The sequence below is a fragment of the Eubalaena glacialis genome, chromosome 4 (genome assembly GCF_028564815.1).
Source record: "Eubalaena glacialis isolate mEubGla1 chromosome 4, mEubGla1.1.hap2.+ XY, whole genome shotgun sequence".
NCBI classification, from domain to species: domain Eukaryota; kingdom Metazoa; phylum Chordata; class Mammalia; order Artiodactyla; family Balaenidae; genus Eubalaena; species Eubalaena glacialis.
Window position 1 is genome coordinate 17,473,330 of NC_083719.1, and position 22,815 is coordinate 17,496,144.

Here is a 22,815-nt window from a genome sequence, read left to right on the forward strand (position 1 = left end):
TTTTAAAATTTATTATCATATATTTAACAGTAATTTAATATATAAGTCTATTCATCCCTTATTTTATTTATTCCTAATGGTCATTTAAGAGCCATATTTGTTATTATGATTTAATATTTAGCCTACTCTGCCATATCAATCAAAAAAGACAGAATGAGGACTTAAAACTTCCTTAATGATTTGATGATTAAATGAAAACCTACCACTTTCTTATATTTAGCAGATTTGGAGGAGAATGTTTTTTAATCCTCTTATAAATAACTCACAATTTCTCTCTCCCCACCCCTCTCTCTCTCTTTTCCAATCCAGGTACAGTGATGTAGTTATTGCTCTGTTGACTTGTTATTTTGAACTAACTTTTCTACTGGGAAACTATACCTGTCAGTAGAGTTCTTAAAGGGATTTGTATTAAGCCTTCCACAGATACTCTGATATTAAAATCATGTCTGAGTAAACAGGTGCATTCTGTGTAGTTAAGATCAAATGCTGCTATAAATATGCCCAGCCGTGTAATCCAATTTACTATTCACTTCGGAGCTGATATGAAGGTCAAAGGTGCCTGGCAATATGTTTGGGATTAGGATTATTTGTAGGTTATTTATTCTCCAGAAGTAGTGTAGTATCTTCAGATAGAATGTATTATTTCTTACAAACTCCACCAATCAAAAAAGGACTGCTTTACATACTGATTTCTGTTGCCTTTTATTGTGTACACACAGAATCAATCCTTTGTTATTATAGAGTCAATTATAGGATCAAACCATAATTTGTTTTTATTTATTCTTTTTTAGTCAATATCTTGACCATTATAGCCAGGCTATGTTTTGTAATTTTTAAAGAAATGCTCTAATTGTAACTCATAAGCAATTTCCATTATTCTCATGGTATCTGTATTATGTAGATAAAAACAGTCACTAACAGTTATAAAGGATAACCAGGAAATATATGGTCATAAAAATGTGCTAGATGACATGCAGTTACAGAATATTCATTTAAATTGATCAGCATTATTTTATCCACATACCAGTGGTTCTCAACTGTCAGTCAGAGTAACCTGGCAAGATTTTTTAAAATACATATACCCGATACACACCTGGAGATTCCTCTCTCTCTCTCTCTCTTTCATTACCCAGATGATACAAATGTGCAACCAAGTTTAAGAACTACTGATCTTGGTGAGAATACACCAGAGAGATGGAACAAATTATCAGTGTCCACAAAATGCAAGTGGTTGGCTGATTTGACTGAAAACTAGTTCCTAGCATTTTAATAGATTTTTGTCTCGAGTTGTAAGACAGAGTTAACATTTTCAGACAAGAACTAAGAGGGAGCATTTAATTAATCCAATGAACTGCAAGAGGAATGAATGAGTATTGCCCACTAGACTATGCTCTTCATGGAAGGAGGAATAACCCCTAATTTAAAATCTTTAGAAATATTTTGAGTGATGGAATAAATGAATAAACAAATACTTGTTTTCATTCATCCCTTCAATATGTTGTGATTAATGAGAAAGAGAAAAAAGTCTGTTATGCTTTCTATTTCCAAAAATATGTTTAAAAGTGTTAATAATTAGCAAATTATCAAATAATTATCAAATAATTAGCAAATTCCAATTTCATATGATTACTTTTTCACAATAAATGAAGAAAGAATTTCATAATACTTTGTCATTATGGCAAAAACTCTATAAGTTAATAGAAAACAATTACCATCAGTGTTATATACATGGTGCATTTATGGCAAATGACATTTTCATAATTCAATACAAATAAAAGTAAATTATTTCACAGCTCAGATGTGCAGTAGAACTTATAATAACCCAAATCTATAAAGTGTATATATCTGTGATATACTTCCTTATCAAAAATTTCATAAATAACAGTAGAAATTATATAAAATAGGGAAGGATTTGTTGAAAGCATTTAAACCTTGAACTAAGAAAACTGATTTCTAATACTTTGTTGTAAATGATGAGTTGGATTACATATATTTCATAAGCTCTCTAGACTTCAATTGCCTATATGGCTGTGTTTACAAGGAACTAAAAATCATAAAATAAAACAAAAAGTTGATTTAAAAAAACAAAAGTAAGTTTGTGATCCTAAGCATCTTTTTGGAAAGGCCATTTAGAAACCTTTGTGATAGATTAGGAGATGCATTATGAAGGCTTGGATTGCTGGGGCAGATGGCGAGAAAGGATTTTAAAAGTATTTAGCAAGGGGGGAAAATGAAGAACTGAGATATGTTTGCTTTAGCATTTGTGAATTTAGTAGAGCTCTACTACTTAGAATTTATTTCATTTCTCGGAAATTCCTAAGGGAAAAACAAATGATTCTCACATTTTCTCATCTCTCATAAGTAAGATTTTAAATAAAAATATATGGATGAGGTAATACTTTAGTGTGTTTAATGTTTATTCATTTTTCTATTAAAATATGTCACATCGCTTCTATGCTGTACTCTGGCAAGAGAATTAAACGCCTAGGACTATATTAAGCACTTGAGAGAGAGGCTTGTTAGTATGGAAAGGGAAAGGGAATCTGAATCCATGCCTGGTCGCAGAGAGGCCACATTCACATCTGAACTATCTGGGTTTTGAGAAATGTGGCAGGACATGGAAAAAGGACAGTGGTTAGTTTGTCACCTGCTCCCTAACATTCACCACCACCACTACTGCCACAAGGACAGCACAAGGGCAACCATGCAGAGCACAAAAATCCATAATAGCCAGATATTCAGGAAGCACTTGTCTCTGCCCTGGGGGTAGAAGTCTTTCCTGGAGCCTGTCGCATACATTGCCCCAGGGTCCCTATCAGCTATTCAGTTAAGACCAAGGTCACTCTTCAGTGACATCTACAGGGAGTTTGCATTGGATCTTCAGGTTAGAATCCTTAATCCTTCACTAGTTCAATAAAGAAATGATGGTTTATTTTTCATCCAAAACTTATCTCCTTCAAAATTATAATCTCTAAAATGCATTCTTGATCATCTCCACAATGGGAGTATGGGTGTCTTGACTATGACTTGCCAGATCCCACAAAAGGTCTTCGGTCTCCTATTCCTCCTCTTCCCCTAATGATCCTCTTGCATTTCCTACTAGAGGGAACTGAGAAATCTTGAAGGCCTTATTTGAAGCACAGTTGTTAACTGTAATATGGATTCCAAGCCTGAGCTATCTCTTTTCCGTTAGCTACCCAAAAGGTAGAACCATAAATTCCCTGGGCCTTTTCTCTGATTTTACTTTATAAAGCAATATGGTTTATTTTCCCATTATGAGCCAAAATATGACATACCACAATGTCTAAATCCTCTAAAGGGATTGGGTCACCCATGTTTTTATCCTGGTACCACACTCTGCTGACATAGTATTTTTCCTATCTATTTTTATTATGCTGCCCCCTACCCCCAGTAAACAGACAACATGACATTTATTGCTTGTTTAGGAGCATAATAGTTTTCATGGGTTGAACTGTGTTCTTCAAAAATTCATACATTGAATTCCTAACACCTTGTACCCCAGAATGTGACATCAGTTGGAGATAGGGTCTTTATAGAGGTAATCCTGTAAAATGAGGTCTTTAGGGCAGGCTCTAATCCAACAAGATGTCTTAAAAAAAAAAGAGGAGAAACTTGTAACAGACATACACATAGTGAGATGCAATGAGAAGATGAAGGTAGAGATTATGGCAATGTTTCTGCAAGCCAAGGAACAACAAAGATTGCCAGCAAACCATAAGAATGTAGGAGAGAGGCATGAAAAAATTCTTCCTCACAGACTTCAGAGGGAACCAACCCTGCTGACACCTTGATGGCGTACTTCTAGTCTCCAGAACTGTGGGACAATAAATTTGTTTTTTAAGCCACTCAGTTTGTGGTACTTTGTTGTGGCAGTCCTAGCAAACTAATGTTCTTGGTGATATAATTCCTTTATGTTCCTTTATCCTTTAGTCAAAAGTAGAGATTTGTGGAGATATGTATTATATTGATTTGTTTGTATTTTTCTTTTTGGGGTACAGCCTCCCTGAAATATTTATTAGAGTTCGACAGATTTTCAGTTTGTAAAATTCTGTGAATGTCTTTTAACTAAGCATATATATTAAACTTTTTATATATATATACACATATACATATGTACATATACATATGTATATAACTTTAAATATAAGTATACATATTATTACAGTCTTTCCAGTGTAAAGCATTTCTACTAATAGCCTGCATTCAAAGACTCACTTCTGATTTTTGTATATCCAAGTGGGAAATTCATCATTAAAAAAGCAATTTTTCCTTCTTTTCCTTTTAACCATCCATTCAAAATGAAGACTTTCTAATCCCCATAGGGAAATTACTGAGAACACCAAATAAAATTGTCCATCATGACAAGTATTTGATAAGATTTTGACTAACAAACATTAAAATCCACATATATCATCTCTAATGGTCTGACATATTTCATATCTGAATACTCTCAATAATTATCTTGAACAAGTTCTATTCTTAATGTGTTGGCTGAGTTCATAAATTTAGAATTAACATTTCTACATTCTTGAATAAAAAACATATTATCCTAATATTTTTTAATCTTCCTTGCCTCTCTAAGGACTTGAAGTCCTCATGATTTACCCTCAGGATAACGGGACAGTATTCCTTAGAAAAACCCAAATGATTTCCCAGCTGGCTCATAATTGAAGCATACTACTTTCCCAAACAATATTCACGAATCACTGATACATTCTACCAGTCCCAGAGTGAGGATTCTACTCCTTCCTTCTACAGAGACATTTTTGTTCCTTCTTCCATTTCATCCAGCTCTTTGTCTCCCAAATAAACTTTCCTCTTAAATCTTCAACTCTCATCTGGGTCATAGCAATTGGCTCACAATTTCTTTGGGTATAGCTTTCAAGGAGATAGTGTGCCCTCAATTTTTTGCTGAGGACGTGCTGGTGTACTAAGAGTAAAATCGTGTAGCAGGGAGTCAGTACTTCTGTTATGCTACATCCAATAATGGATGTTGACATTCTGTTCTACTAGATTTATGTCCCAGCTTTGCTCTGTGGCATCCAGTTCAGCACCTGTAGGTACCTATGTGATTTGTCTATTTTTTGACGACAAATAAAAGGGTACTTCAGATAAATATATCCTTTGTATGTATTCATGACAACCCAGATCAACAAAATCTAATATATAAATTGGTTATCGTATCTTGCTAATTCCTTTTAATTTTTGGTTCTTCAGGTCTCCCAGAAAACTTTGAGAAAACTAGTAATATTAGGTAAGTTTACTGTATTATTTAACTTCATGGAAGTATTTCTATCATTTCTCTTGTAAGGTGTAGGTTTTAGTGGATGCCATTTGTCAAGTTAAAATTATTTTCTTCTATTTTTTGCAACCTAGGAATTTTTACATCATAATCTATGTGGAATTTTATCAAAACTTTTCTACATCAATTGAATTCATCATTTTTTCCCATTTTAATTGGTTGAAGTGGTAAAGTACATTATTTCCTGGGCTATCCAGGGAGATCTTAAGAATAATTTAAGGGTTCTACTAATTTTGAGAGTGAAGGAAGATTTATATAATGTTACATTATTTTAGGAAGTATCCTCTAAGGTACTTCAAGGAACGCAAGTGAAATATTTGAATTGACTTTTAATTTTTTTTTTTAATTTTCTAGTAACTTTCCTTTTGAATATATCCTAAGACTCTAAAATATATCATGCTTACATAGAAAAGTAAGCCCATTAATGCATGTGTAAGTACAACTAAATACATATATATACATATATATGTACTCATATATACATATACATACACACATTTTCATATATGTGTATATATATGTTATATACATAGTATACATACATATAAATATGCACAATGTGTATGTATGTAAATATTTATATGTAAGCAATATGTCTAAGATTTATCATGTGGGAATCACATTCAGGCAAATACATCTAAAAAAAAATATTTTGTACTACTTAGAAGCATAGGTTTAGAATTTGACAGCTCCTGGTTTTGGCTTTGAAATTACTAGTTATGTAATATTAGGCAAATAATTTAATTTTCTGAATCTCTTTTGCCACATCTATAATTTGGGAGACCTATATGTATAGCACAAATTTGTTGTGATGTTTAAATACAATGATATTTGTAGAGTGGCTAGCACAGGACCTTATACACAGCAAGTGCTCAAAATGCTATTATTATTTTCTTTGAAAAAATATATATTGTGCACATTTAGAATAAAAGTCACTCTACGAGGTAAGATCAAATTGACTAGAGCACCTCAAAAATTGAGTTGTGTAGATATTTTTCTCAGTTTCAACTTGCAGTAGTTTTAGTTATTTACTTGTTTAACATTTATTAAAATTTGTATAACGGGAAAATTAAAATCATCCTTGCCAACACTGTAGATATCAACTGAGAAATTAATTATGTCATGTCTAAAGCATCACTTTGAAATCCAGGATGCCAATTAAATTTTAAAATATTTAAAATGCAAATATGCAAACCTTTCTGGGTTTCAAATTTCTATCAAACCAGAGGAAAAAGTTCTGGTATAACTACTCATTCAGATTTTTAAGTATATGAGTTTATGATAATGGTATTAATTTTTCTTTAATTTAGAGAATAATTTTATATATCCTCATATATCATTATCTGGACATAGGGTAATAAGGTACTAGCTGGAAACAGAATAGTGCTAACACTAGTATTATTATTCTTGTTATTTCACAACAGGCTTGCAATTCAAAATCTATTAAACGTGCATCAATTTGCTAGGCTTTCCATAACAAAATACCACGGACGAGGTGGCTTAAACAACAGAATTTCTTTATCCTTACAATATGGAGTCCAGGAGTCTGAGATTAAGGTGTTGGCAGGGTTGGTTTCTCCTAGGCCTCTCTCCTTGGCTTGCTGATGGCCGTCTTTTCCTTGCTTTGTCTTCACATGGTTGTCTCTGTGCGCACACACGTCTGCTGTCTCTCTCTGTGTCCTAATCTCTTTTTATAACAACACCAGATATATTAGACTAAGGCCTACTTTAATGACCCCATTTAACTTATTCACCTCTTTAAAGACTTCAAATATTGTCACACTCTGAGGCACTGGGAGTCAGGGATTCAACATATGAATTTTATGAGGATACAAATCAGCCCATAACACATTGTTTATTATGCTACCAAATAAAGCATCAATTCAACTTGGAGCCTTCATTTATTTTATGGAAAATCAGCAGAATGGTACTGTATTTATAGAAATGTAAAACAATTCACCTATTTCTGTCTGTGAGTATTGGTGGGCACCTATGCATATGCATAGTTGAAAACAAAAGCTATAAAGCCAGCGTATGTCTCAACACATGTGCTCTTGTGTACTTTTATTTTTAAGAGGATTGCCTTTCAAAGAGTTAGAACAGAGTTTCATTGCTTTAATATGGAGTTAGACTAGACGTCTGGTGGCCCACATATAGTGTTATATAGGATTAATTATTTCAGCCTATGTTCAGTGCTATGATATTGTCTCCCAGACACAGAGGTCTGATAACCCCTGGCAGATAGGAGAGAGGGTGTGACACTGAAATAAATGGATATTTGTGCTGTCACCCACATTTAGAGTAATGAAGAAGCTTTGAATTTGAGGAAGAGCATATGCTCCCCCATTATTCTTTAAAGAGTTTACTGAGATATAATTGGTATAAAATAAAAAGTGAACATACTTAATATATACGATTTGATAAGTCTGGAATTATGCATACCCTTGTGAAACCATTACCACAAGCACGGTAATACACAAGATCTTCATTTTAGATATGAGGACATAGATAACTGAAACTGAAGGGATGAATAAAGATATCCCACGCAAATGATAAAAAAGAAAACAGGGGTAGCTATGTTTATATCAGACAAAATAGACTTTAAGTCAAAATCTGTCACTAACGACAAAGAAGGTCCTTATAGAATAATAAAAGGATCGCCCTCATTATTTTTTTTATTGAAGTATAGTTGATTTACAGTGTTGTGTTAGTTTTCCCCTTGTTTAAGCTTTGGGAATCAGAACACAGAAATTAAGAATCTGGTGAATGGAGGACTCAGAGTTCAGTTCAAACCAAAAAGAAATGGATGGATTGTAACTGAGCAGACCTTGAACATATGAAAACTTCCAGGGATCCTGATATTTGTCTTGGACCTTTGGGCCCTGAGAGTAATCACTTTTTTACCGTGGGGAAGCCACTTTCTGTATTGCACTTCACTTCTATCTTAAGCCTCTAGAAAAGTTTTGTTAAAAATTGCAGCCAAGTAAAGGCTAAGTTCTGATCAGTGGCAGAAGTGACTTATGTCCAATTTTGGTGAAAAGTTGGTATGGGGAAACGCAACACAATCTGTGGCTCTATGGAAATATGTATTGACCCCCAATGTGTTAAAGCAGCAATCAAATAAGACTTTCTGGGAGAGGAAACAAACAAACACCTGGATAGACATTATGACTGTGCAAATATCATGCGGGGATTCTCAGAAATGCCTTGCAGAAGAGAATTTAGTTTAAAAAACTGCTAATTGATTATTAGGACTCACATTTGTTGTAATTTGGATACTACAGTAAATAGATATACACAGAAACATGAGATTTTCAGACATACCAATACCTGACCAATAACTCCCGAACTACACCCTATAATAATAGCTCTTTTATAAGTGTTTTTACTGCAATAATCAAAAACAATAACACTTCTTTTTATATGTACTTTTAATGTTTCCCCAATGAAGATAAGGGTAAGAGAAAAGAGGAAAGAATCTAGCATGTGTAATTTTATTTCCTGTATGAAATCTACTAGCTGATCACATTTACGTATGTATGTCTACCAGATCTTTCTGTGTGTCTCTCTGTTTCTTTCTGTCTTTGTCTCTCTGACACTATGAACACAGAACACCTAATTTTAGAAATGTATCTTATTTTTATCATCATGCCCTAAAAGTAAACATACCATTGGTTACCCAGTCCAGCTCCTATCCATCTCCAAGACCAGAATCTTCTCCCACCTTAAAAAAAATAACAAAACAAAAATAAACACATCAATTGTAGCAAATTTCTAGCATTATGTAAAATATGAGCATGTCCCAGAAATAGAACTAGTCCATGCTTTACTAAAAATGTATTTCTTCATTAAAAGTGAAATATCAAATGTTACTAGGTCACATTCAAACAAGGCATATTTATATTGCTTCAGTTATAATTATAGTCATTCACAGCTAAAATATCTGGGATTGGTTTATGCAGATATTTATATTAGTCACCAGTTTTTCATTCAGTTTATATTGTCGACTACATTAATGAAAAATATATCAAAAATACTTAACTTAATTCTGGCAGGACTCTGAACTTCACTGTTTTCCTGAAAATATAGTTTTGTGGGACAAATTGCCAATAAAAGTTTTCTGGATTTTGGAAGGCATGGCATGGTATCATAGTCAATAGAGAAATGAGGCCTGTGACATTTCCTTCACTATTACAAATATTTTGCATTACAATTATTCTTTTAGTAAATCATTAAATAGGTGTTTCAAATTTTTCTATTATGGTAGAATTGATTTTCACATTGTTTTGATATCCTGTGGACATTACCTCAGAAGTGTAAATGTGACCTTGAGATGCCTCTTCATTTTTATTTAATAAATCGAGACAAAAGCCCCCAGATGCATGCATGAACCCAACACTCTACATTTCAAATGTGTTAGAAGCTCTATTAAGAAGTAATAAGATTTTAGCCACATTCCCCGCAGCACTTTGGGGTACTGCTGCTTCATGAGATTTTCTCTAAAGCAACCTTTCAAAGTCAGCCACAAAAGCTCTTATTCTAGATCATACTGGCATCTGACCTTTGTAAACTTACACACAAGAAAAAAATAGGAAAAAGGAAGATGCTAAGGCAGACATGGTTATCTATTTCAGACTGCAGTTATACCCACAAGCTACAGAGATATCGTGACCTATAAAGTTCAGAGTTGTGTTGATTCTTCCTAACAATTACCCACAGCTATTATGATTTTTCTCCCATTACTAAAAATGTCATTACTGAGATAACTGCTCCAGTTTGAGACGGTAGAAGATTTAACCAGTAACTCATATGTAAAAGATAGGGGGAGGAGGAGAAGTGGTTGATTTGATTACTGCCATTTTAAACTGCTAATAGGACAGTGATAAGATGTCTCATTCTCTCTGAAACTTTATCATTATTCAGGCACTACTCACAGTGTTTTATTCTCATATATTTCCTTGAGATATAGTATTTTTTTCTTCTTTTAAATTGGCTCTGAGATGGCCAATGTCCAATCTAATTATGTGATAATGACAGTATTATCAGACCGTAACTGGGCTTCATTAATGTGTCTCATGGTGATTTTCAGTCTCTGGTGGCAGGTTATGAAGGAAGGAACTCGGGTGTTCCAGATTACATCTGAATGTAACAGTTACGATCCACAGCCAGGGGAAAAGAAGGTATCAGAGACACCCTGAAGCTTTTTCTACAGACCTTGCTTCCCCAAACCTGAGCATCCATCAATTCCTTCATAAAATCCACCATAGACCTTCAACATAATGAAAAAAACAAGGTCCTGACTTGACAAAAAAATGTGTAAAATTATCTGAACTGCCAACGTTGATATACTTTGGTAGAAGTATACAGAAGTCCATGTACAGAACACCGCCAGCTTGACTATCCATAAACAGGTTCAAACTGTTTAGACAGAAGAAACACTTAAAAGGTTTGCACATTTTTAACTGTGTTCACCTACACAAGTAGTAATACTCAAATGGGTATTACCAAGTTAGCACAGATTACAATTCCCCTGATGCGTCCTGCTTACTTCTTATAGTTTCTATTTAAAATAACTGTGTGTGTGTGTGTGTGTGTGTGTGTGCGCGTGTGTTTATGTGAAGCATGTATTAGGTTAACAACTAAATTGCTGTAAGAATCAACTAAAACTTTAAGATTTACTTATGACCAAAAATTGGTCTTATTAATATGACCTAGATTAAAAAATATGGGTAAGACATAACTGTCCCACACTTTTACAATTTAGGAGTTTTGAGAAATAAAGCTTTGCTATGTAAACAAAACACTTTTTTTTTTTTCCTGAGGGAAAATGAGCCTTGTTGAATAGGCAATTGTAACTGAATCACCAGGGATGTCACAAGGGCTCCACTCTAAATAGGATGTTAAATGGAATATGTTATTATATTTTAAAAGTAGAGACTAGGTTGAGATTTATATTTGTATTTTTGAGTATATGTGATTGCTTTCTTATATCTAATAAAATATTTAAATAAGGCTTGAGCATTCTTAGGGCCCAGGGCAAGAATAATAATCAAGACCCATATAATATATGTTTCAATATTTAAAAGCTATAAATCAAGTTAAACTGTTAAATAAAATATGCTTTGTTCTCCCACTTTGACAAATATGCTGTCTTAATAAAAGCCAGATTTGAACTACAATTCTTGGATCCTCAAAGTTCAACCCCAGATTGTGAGGGCATGAGGCGAGCTGGCCCCCAGACCTTGTCCCATAAGAGGCCTTGTGGGCAGGAGTTCAGCTGACCTGTCCAAGCTCAGTCTACCACCATTCCTCCTGCAGAAAGCTTCTTATTGGCCACTATGGTCTCTAGTTTTGTACATTGTACATGTAGCTCGCACAAAAGACAGAGCTGAAGGAGAGGAACGTGGGTCCTGGAAGCAGCCTCAGAGCCCTCTGGGGACAGAATTCTAAGTCTCAATGTACCACAGCATGATCTAAAAGGTGGGGGTAAAGTGGATGTCATCAGCTCCAATTAGCCCCATCCCCTTACCCTTGTAAGTTCCTTTTCCTATGGGGAGGAAGATGGCCAGAGGAACAGCCATGGTGAAGCCCTCTAAAGCCCAGGGCCCAGCGCAGGGTATTCTCTGGCTCAAGCTTACAGTATTAGTTTCTTAATATGTATCGGTACTTGCGTGTTACCATAGAGTGATTTCAATTTAATACTGCGATAATAGAAAGATAGTGGTCTGCATAATGGAGGGGTCATTTGTTAGCTTATTCAGTAGGAAGACTAACTCTTTTTATAGAAAGTATCTAAAGCCTCCCAAAACCCCCTCTCCATTCACAAAAGGATACTGAATTTCTTCCATGCTAGAAAACAAGAAATATTGTGTAGTGATTAGAAAGAAGACAAATAAAGACAAATAGCAATAAGGAAGAAAACAGAGAACCCAAACTTCACATACTTCCAGAGACCATTCTAGAGGGAAATGAAGATTTTTATAGAAATAGAAGCTAAGGAACAGATATTTAAGAATGCGCTTGGAACAAGTGTGTGTAAAATAAAGTTTAGTACAAAAGTCCAGGGAAAAATATTTTGTATGAAAATAAGACCTCATTGAATATAAGAAAATTGGATGCCAAAAAAAATATTTATTGGACTAATGTCATTTCCTTAGGCACTCTGATTAATACCAGTTCTTTAACTAAAGAAAGCTAGAGATTAACATCAGAAGGCTCAGTATAGCCTTTTCATTTTATTACATATAATTATTTTGGCCAGCTGTATAGCTTTTATTCAGAATACAGGTTCATTTAAATCTCAGTAGATGTATTTTATATGTTTATAACTTTCTGGGTTGAAAAAACAAAACCTCTTCCATCTAGCACAGTAATTGAATATTTGGACCAGATGATCATTACATGTCTATTGCCAGTAAGATTCTCATGCAAGATTCATCACAATAAGGCAAGTTGCATAGTTGATAATAAAGTTCTCAATGAACACTACTTTTGACTGAGTGTGTTTCTTGTTAACCCAGCAACGCACCATAGAGGTAAGTATTGGGACTTCATATGGACAATTTATAGAAATGTAAATTTGCTACTTCTATATCCAATCCATTTCTAAACATGATATATTTTAGATAAACATTTACTTTCTATCTGAATAAAACATTTCTCCCAGGCAAGTGAGATGACTTTATATCATTATTAGCATGCACCAAAGAACATTTTTATGTTTTCCTTATCAGTGTATTCTTAATTCCCTGTAAAACATTTTAAGAAAAATAAAAGAGAAATTAAGCTTAGACTATTCCCATGTATAGGCCTGAAGTCCCTTAAGATTCAATAATCACCACATAATTCTGTCCTCTTTTTGCATATAAAGCGTACAATAAAAGTAAATAAATTGAGAGTTAATTATTGGTCTCAAGAAAGTCACACAAATATCATTGCTCACCTTTCTCAAAAAGATATATTTTACTTATTATTGTATGGAATATGTAATGCTTAGAACTCTCTTGTGAGATATTTATAAAACTTATCTGTTTAATGTTTCAAGTTATTATTAAGGCAGAAGCCATTTCAAAAGGTATAAAAAGATGTCATTACTGCCCATGATTTCTGATCCAGGAACGGTTAGAAACGTGTAGACTGTAGTACTTCTGCAGCATACTGCAGGTAGTAGACAAAACCAGGCGTCACCTGCCCCCCTTAGGTAGGTATCCGAAATTTCACATGGTTACATAAAAATGTCTCACCTTCCCAAAAAAGACTAAAGTCAGTGTGTTAAAATTACATAATACGAGTATTTTGAATACAGAATAAGCATTTCAATTTTTTTTTTAATCTCTCGGTTCCCTGAAATGTATAATTTGTTAATTATTTTCAAAGAACAACAAAAAATAGAAGCTACCTGTGCTTTTGGGAGGTACCTAATATAAATTGTTGAAAAATATAGGGGAAGTCAATGGAGAAAGATTATAAAATTCCATCTACTTGTGGGCACAGAGCACAGGGTCATATTCTTGAGAGCAGGCTGGAGTTCTGGAGCTTATAGGTACAACATTCAGTGAGAGATATACTTACCAATTCTCCAATAGTCAACTCCTATCCATCTCATTTTGCTGATGAAGAGGGTTGAGTTTCATCTCCTCGGGTTCCAAAATGACTTAAAGGTAGAGAAATCTTGTCATGCTTGCCTGCTAGCCCATTCTCCTCCCTCTCCATCACCTCCTGGAGCAAGAAAGAACAGCCTGTGAGACTGAAAAGTTTTGAGTCCTCCCCCTCCTTGCCTTGTAATGGAGCACAGCACCTCATGGGGGCTTACAGGTAGAGCTGACCCATATTTAAAATTAACAGGACTATGACAGTTTAGTGAAATCAATCACCTTCATTGAAAAGAATTTCTCATGTTGTTCCCAAACAGATTTCTTAAAGCAAAAATTAATTGAGGGAGTCCTCATTTTATCTTAAAAATGAAGACTGCTTAAGATAAAAGAAAAATCCTTATTCAACAGTGTTTTAGGATGTGATGATAGATGAAAAGGGATCTAAAAATTTCACCAACTGTCCAGGGATCTGGCCATCTCTGTACAGAAGTCTTCAAAAATAAACTCATTAATTAAAGGATGGATGATCATAAGGATAACATTTCAAGGCCTGTGCGGGAGTTATTTTACCTGTTAGTAACTCTTTTTTAATGTGGCAGAGTGCCTCTTTCTGACTTGACCTTTAGCAGTGCGGTATGATCAAAGGTATTATAAACTGATTTGGGTTTTTCTTAAAAAAAAGACACATGGGCTTTTCAGAGATTTAGAGCTAGGTATCTGTTTGCAAAAACTGCATTCCTATATTTCAAGCACAAAATTTAAAACAATTAATTGAGACATAAGCCTACCTTTTGGAAAGAAATGTAAATGCGCGCACACAAACACACACACACACCCACCTGTATACACACACATCACACACACACTCCTGATTTTCTGAAGCTTTTCTTTCAAACATGAATGCTTCAGGAGTAAAGTTGTAGGCAGAAAGAGACATGTTTTCAGTATGAAAAAACTCAAAAGTTGTGGCATTTATCAATTTGAAGCTGCTCACTAATTTGACAAAGCCAAAATGTGATTACTGTTTTAAACCAGTAATTTTAATTTTTAGCACTTAAAAGAAAAAAACAAACAAACATGTCTATTCTACTGTCCTGGAAATTGGCAGTACAACAACATAATCACAGAAAATATGCCAAGAATATAGATCAGGTTTTGGGTATTTAAAACAGATTTTTTTCTGAGAATAAAAAGTTGAAGAGGAAAAAGAACCAGGTTTTAAACTATTTGCATGGTCCCAATTTCTGAGCTGAGATGCAAAAAACTAAAAGACCTTACATATTACATTTCATATATATGTATGAAATATGTATATGTATGCATTATGCATGTATGTATATGCATTTATGTGTATGTACTTATACTTTTATAAGTATATATATATATGCATACATACAGATATATACATATACATGTACATACGATTGTGTATTTGGGAAATTTTGGTTTTCTTAATTTAAAAGAGAAAAAAATGTGAGTTATAGAAGCAGACATTTTAGTATTTTGCTTTATGTTAAATTTCTGCTTGGAATGTTGAAATGTGTTTTTGTAAGATTAAATTACTTAAAATAGCTTATTATTTTCATCAGGGTAATCTTATGGTTACCACAAAAGCAAAATAGAGACAACAGTAAGGATACACTTTAATCCTTGCAAAAATTCAAATATTTTCATTACAGGTAAAAATGACCAAAACTTTCATTACTTCAATTTTTTAAATATTATACAGAATAAAATATGTAGTGTAATAAGGTGCATAGTATAAGATAACTACCCAGACTGGGAAAGGAGAAAGTATGGCAACATGGACAAATGGAAATTATTTCAGTCTTTCCTATGTGTGTAGTAAAAAATTTGGCCTTTCTCAAAGAGAGATCTGGCCTTTGCCCTCAGCTTCTGGGAGGTAATCTATGTCATACTTGATAGGAGTTTTATATAGTATCTGAGCATGTCTTAAATCTCAGCAAGAATAGCAATTAACACTGGACGCATGTAAGTGGCCACCCAAACTCATTTCCTACTTAGGGTTTTAAAACACCTTTTAAAAATAATACAGATTTCTTCACATTTCAGAAATGTCGTTTTAACACTCACTGTTACCAATTAAATAGCTCAAAAGTACTCACTAAATATATGTCAGGAATTTCTACCACTTAAAACTTTTGACATATTTGATATAATTTAACTAAATAATCTGAAAAATATAATATCAGGAATGTATATAATACCCCATGCTTTCATCTGGCAACTAGTAGAAGATGATGGAGTTGAGAACCCTGTCATTTTTGCAAAGTTTTATTATGTTCTAAAAGGGTTATATTGTGCAACAGTTAATATCTTGAACTGTAGAATTCAACTATCTGCATTTGAAACCATGCTATGTCACTTTCCAGTGGGGAAACTCCAAAAAATTACTTAATTCCCATGCGCTTAAGTTTTGCCATTATAACGCATACATTTGCTGTGAAGCACACAAAAGCTAACATGCAATGCTCTTAGAAGAGTGCCTGGCACATATTAAACAATAAATAAATATCATCTATTTTAATAAAAATATTGAATTACAAAATTGATATTATTATAAATGTGAATATCTGATATGGAAAAATGAAAAATGGATAAAACAAAACAAAAAAAAGCAAAATAATAGTTTTTCTTGAAATATATTTGACCTGTGTACTATACCTAAAGTGCAAGACGTTTAAAAAAAAACCTTTTGAATGATTACATTACACATGGAGATGTATCAAGTAGCTCTCACATTAAACAAAAGGCATGCTGCATATTTCCAGAGTTAATTTTTCAAGCAATAATCTATATCTATTCCTCACTGGACTGATGGCCAGGTATATTTGGGAGGGGAATTATCATAAGATATTCCATTATATTCTACTTTTCCTTCCCTTCTTCTCTACACAAATAAGAGAGAGAACAACAGAACAGAATAAAAAGTATATAACTCACAAAGCAGAAATAATATATTGTGGAAATATTTTAGGTAAAATATTTTAAAATATTATTGTAAATATTCAGCCATCAATGAAGACATGGATTTATATTTCAGCACTAATATATAATAACTGGGTATCACTGGGCAAGTAAATATATAAGCCTCAGAATCTATATCTTATGGAGAATACCTAAGGTCATTAAAGAGGTTAAATTTCACAACCAATCTGAAGCACTTAATAAATTACTTGATATACAGAAATTGCTCAATGATTTTCCATAGTTATTATTATCCTCCCCACAAAAATTATTTTGAAAACCAGATGTGTCTTTTTAAGGAATACTAAATCTGACCGGTAGCTGTCATCAATAGAAGTATCTCTCAATGAAACATTTTGTTTTTGACTATATAGTAATAATTCAATCATCACCAAATTCTTTATCTGTGGTAGTAAAGAGAAAAAATGAAATTGGGTTATAATAAATTATTGGCTGCAATTTTTTATTCTTTTCTCGATGCATGTTCTTTGCCATGAAACTTTGCAGTTCCTTTAGTAGTTCAGAAGTAGTGAACTTGCTCTCTCTTGATTTGGGGGCCAGCCATGTGACTTGCTTTGACCAATAAAATGTTAGCAACTGATTCAAGTAGAGACTTGAAATGCGCTTGTGAAGTTTACTGTGCCCACTCCATCTTCTATCATTGCCCTTAGAAAAGCATGCCCACCCTGACTAGCCCCAGCTCATTGGAAGAGGAAAAGATACATAAAGCAGAGCAACGCTTGTCAAAATGGAGGCAGAAGAAGAGCTACACCAGCTGACCTACTGACTAATATAGTAGTTAACAACAGCATTTACCATGACATACATACATATACATATATATAAAATATATTTTAGGCACATTATCATCTTGCTCCTTCTACCTATGCAAATCTTTACAAGTGCAAATCTATTCGTTAAAAAAAAAAAAGCAAGCAAGATTATGAAATTAGAGCAGTTGCCTGATATTTATTCCTTTGGACATGTCAATTTTAAAATTTAAAATCATCTCCTGAATATACCTATCTGAAATACACACACACACACACACACACACACACACACACACAGTTATCTCTAAAGCCTGCCTAAAGCATTTATCAGACATTTATTAGAACACAAATAATCACTTAAGGAGATATGGAAGGAGTTCTTGATTTTAATTAATTCTGCCTGAGATTGTTTCAAAGATTTGTAGAATTATTGCCTTTAGTAAAAATTGGGTATATATGGGGATTTAATGAGATTTCCTGAGGCAAGAAGTAGAAACAACATGATCATTCATTTTTCTATGTCACATAATCTAAGGATATAAATATTTGAGAAAAAAGAATGTGTTATATATATGACTTACCACCATTTTCCCATCTAAATGCATCCAGTGTTAACTTTCTATGTCACCTTTTTTTCACATTTTCTTTTCTAATATTTACATTTGGCTTTCCACTCTGAAAAAGGTAATTTATAAAAATTTCATCCGACTATAGATGACTATAATTAAAGCAAAGTATCATCAACTAAAATTGACATTCTCTAGTATAAAAATATCAATTCTTGAAATATTATTCTTGAAATATTAATCAAGACTAGAAAAATTTGAATTCCTGAATACTGTAGTTCTGAAACATACATGAGTGTTAATGTAAATATCTAAAGGTGATATGTTGTACCACTTGGCTGCCCACCCTTTATCGTAAAAGTACTGATTTTTTGGGACTTCCCTGGTGGTCCAGTGGTTAATACTCCACGCTTCCATTGCAGGGGGCATGGGTTCAATCCCTGGCTGGGGAACTAAGATCCCACATGCTGCAGGGCATGGCCAATAAGAAAAAAAAGAAAAAGGTACTGATTTTTTAATAGGACCCTCACCTAGGTGGTATGAAAACTAGGACTTATCCATTCCCCAATTTTAATTCAATCCTAATGTTTAGCTTCAGGAAATTATGTGAAAAATGAAAGTACTATGGTAGGCAGAGTAATGCCCTCCTCAAAGGAGTCCACCTCAATTCCTAGAACCTGTGAATATGTTACGTTACATGGCATGAGGGGATTAAAGTTGAAAATGAAATTAAGGTTGTAAACCAACTGGCCTTAAAATAGGAGGATTATCTTGGATTATCTGATTGAATACAATGTGATCACAAGAGTTCTCAAAAGATGGACCAGGGAAGCAGGAGAATCAGTATCAAAGTAATGCAATGAGAGAGAGACTTGACCAGCCATTGCTGGCTTTCAAGATGGGAGGGGAGCATGATTCATAGATTCCGGGCAGCCTCTAGAAGCTGGAAAAGGTAAGAAAATGGATTCTCTCCTAGAGCCTCCAAAAATGAATGCAGATTTGAGGACACCTTGGTTTTAGCCAAATAAGACACATTTTGGACATCTGACCTCCAGACCTGTATGGTAATAAATTTGTGTTGTTTTAAGCCATACATTTTATAATAATTTCTTACAGCAGCAATAGAAAATTAAAACAGGTACTGATAAAAGGGAGATCTCCCCAAGCACAGTATAAAATAGAGAGTGGCCTGTGTAGGGTTAGAGGAGCAGGCATGGAGAAACTTCTGCAGCACAGTCTCCCTGACATCTCATCTTCAAAACAGTACAGGGTCTGACAAAAAGGGAAAATATTGTCAAATCATTGGGATCATTCTATGCTTTAGAAAGATGTGGCAGCTTTCAATATAAAAGATCAGTGACATTCTAGCATTATAAGGTAGATTAAGATTTCTCCCCTAGGAGAGTAACACTAGGAGACTTTACTCATCAATCAAGTTCTCAAGAGCTTGAATTGATTTGTTTAAAAAAGCATATTCTCAATTTAACAATTCTGATGGCATTTAATGTAGGAGGTCAAAAGAAGACATATTATTTCAATTTTTTAAAAAGAGAACATAATAGTGATAAAACTAACACTTTTCTAGGTTTTTTTTTGAGTTTTTTTGTGAGTCAGTGGATTTCATTGTGTGTATTCAAGCGTGTTTGAATGTGTATGTGTGTGTGGGTGAGTGGGCATTGGGGCAGGGGTGCAAACAGGATGATTACAGCCAAAAGTTGTAAATGCCACCAAATGTTAAGAACAGTTCCCCAGTGACAGCGATTAAACAAATCCTTTCAAGAACTGGGAGGCCTGAAAGCATTTACAGAGGAGAATAGAAGAGGCTGAAGATATAAACGATAATTTCTAACCAGATTGGAACATTTTCCACATTAATGGTAAAAGAACTCCTAGGAAAAAATTAGGGGACTAAAAACATGAGGGTAGTCATTACTTTTTATCTTGCTCTCTAGAAGAAGATGGCTTTCCTGAGGACTTTCAACGACATAGTCCAGCTGCAAGTAGAATCAGCACCAGCTACATAATTTGTGAGGCCCAGTTCAAAATAAAAATGTAAGGCTCCTTATTCAAAAATCATAAAGGATTTCAAGATGGAGACAACAGAACACTAGACCAAGTGAGAGGCTCTTCTGAGCCTGGGACCCCGGGCAACTGCACAGGTGGTACACCCATGAAGCCAGCCTTGAGTGGAATGGTGTGTTAAGAAGGTCTAAGCTGAGGCTGAGAAAGGACTTGAAATAACTGCTTTTTACACCCCTGTTGAGTTTCTTTCTTTCTCCTGTGGGCCCTGGGGGCGAATCCATACGTTCCTGCACACTAGACTGCAGTTTGGAAGGGACTGAGAATGGACAGGTGTCTGTTTTGCTTTCCAAGGGGGTGATAACAGTGTAAAGTGGTTGAAGACATAGCTAATTCGCTGGTATTGAGAGCCCAAGCCACATAAAGGTGTGGGCTGAGTCTCAGCGTGAAAGCGTCAGCAGTGAGCCTGAAGCAGCTGGAGAACAGACTGCCCATCTCAGCCCCTCCCATTCTCTCTATCCCAGTACAACATCACAGACATCAACAGTGAAGACAATAGAGAGCCAACCAGGGCCCAGCTGACCTTTTCTGAATACCATAAAATAATGCCTAAGGCCCCGGAATATGGATCTTTTCTAATAGGAAGAGGAAATGAAGAGCAAGTGGGTATGTATGGGGCGGGTGTATTAAAAGGTAAACTTGAGGGTGTACACCTCATTGAGGGTGTACTAAAAGGTAAACTTAATTTAAAACCAGAATTGCATATGTACTTATACATGGAGAAATTGAGTTTTTTGCTACCCTGATATATGGGTAAAAGAATTTTGGTAAAAGAAAATTAAAATTGTATTTTTTATACATGAAACTTATAAACCATAAAATGTATATGTTTATGCTGTTTAAAATATAAAATGGAGACTTATAATTACTCTAATACACTTATGAATTAAGTAAATATTACAGATTTTTTAGTTTTACTATTTTACTAAAATAAAATACCAAAAATTAATCATTGACTTAATCATTAATTATTGAAAAGAGAATAGCTGAGTAAATATATTTTTTCACATTTTCGAGTATAATATAATCATATAATGACTTACCACACACTACATATTTTAACTATATAACTGCTTTGTTATGCTGATTAATGGAGGATTATATAATTTGAACAAAGCATTGGATAATAAGAAAATCCTCAGACAACAAAACATAAAATGATGGACGTATTACAATAAACATCCTTTTAAAATCAATACTTGGAATTTCAGGAAAGTAATGGAAAAGAGGAGACTGAAAATGAAAGTTGTATGAAGGTTTGATGCTTTATCTGGAATAGAGTGATCTCCCAGAAATCAACGAATATGGTATTTGTTGCTGTACAAGCATGGGAAAGTAGGTACTGAGTTCATACCAACTGGGGCAAATTAGTGTTGAGAATCCCACATAAAGATGGGAACCTTGAGAAGTCATTTCAAAGGTAAACTGGAACACAGACCTAATAAAAAAGGGGATTCCAAGAAAGTATGAGTATCTTATTTTTGATGCTTCAGAATTTAAAATCACTCACATAGGCTTGTAGAGAAATATATTCTCCAGCAAGGATGTGGTGTCGTCAAGGTGGAATATTTACATTAAAAGACAGATACTGAGGCAGGATTTCTGGAACGATAGAGTAAGAAGCCTGGTAGACTTTCTCCCCAGCAAAACAACTATTTAGCTAGTTATGCTTCCTCTCTACTTCCCCATGTCATCCAGCCTCTCCTCCAGGTTCTCTACTGGAGGAGAGTCTGGGTGGCAATGGCCAAGAAGAAGGGGACTCTCTTCCTCTAGTTTCCAGTCTAAGACTAGAGTTTTACCCTTGGAGTGACAGACTGCTTGCACTTCTTAACCCCATCGAATGCCACCCCTCCACTCCAGCCCCTTGTTACAGAAAATTTATCCTGGGTGGACTGGGCTAAAAGACGGAGGCTCCCTTTCCCACTCAGCCCATATTAGCAGAGGAGAAGCTCCATTTCCAAGCACCAAAGGCCAAGAATCCTGGTGACCATGGATCCTACCTCAGCTCACTTATAGGGAGGAGATTTGACGCTGAGAAGGGCAAGCTAAGGAGATGATGGTCTACCCTCCCCCACTCCGATAGTAGCTGCTCATTGAGCACGGGTGTCTCTCAGGAGAAGTGAGCTGCTGCCCACACTCCCCGCTCCTTTGTTTTGGTGCAGTTTCTTTCCAGGGGAAGAGGCAAGTTAGGAGTACAAAGATATCCACTGCTCCGCCAGAGGGGATTTTGTTTGGAACAGAGCATGAAGAATGTTATGCCCAAAGACATTGTCAAAAAGAAACGAGAGCTTGGTGGAGAACAAGTATGAGGATCCTGATAGGTTCAAGATGCCAGTGGCAACAAGTGAAAAAAACAAAGCAGCTAGAAATTCATCAGAGAGAACCAAGTTGGCCAAGAAAAATAATACTGGGATCCAAGGAGCCTCTGATCCCTGAGGGTTGGGGCAAGCCACACAGCATGGGCTAACCCGCTGAGCAGCAAACAGAGTAGG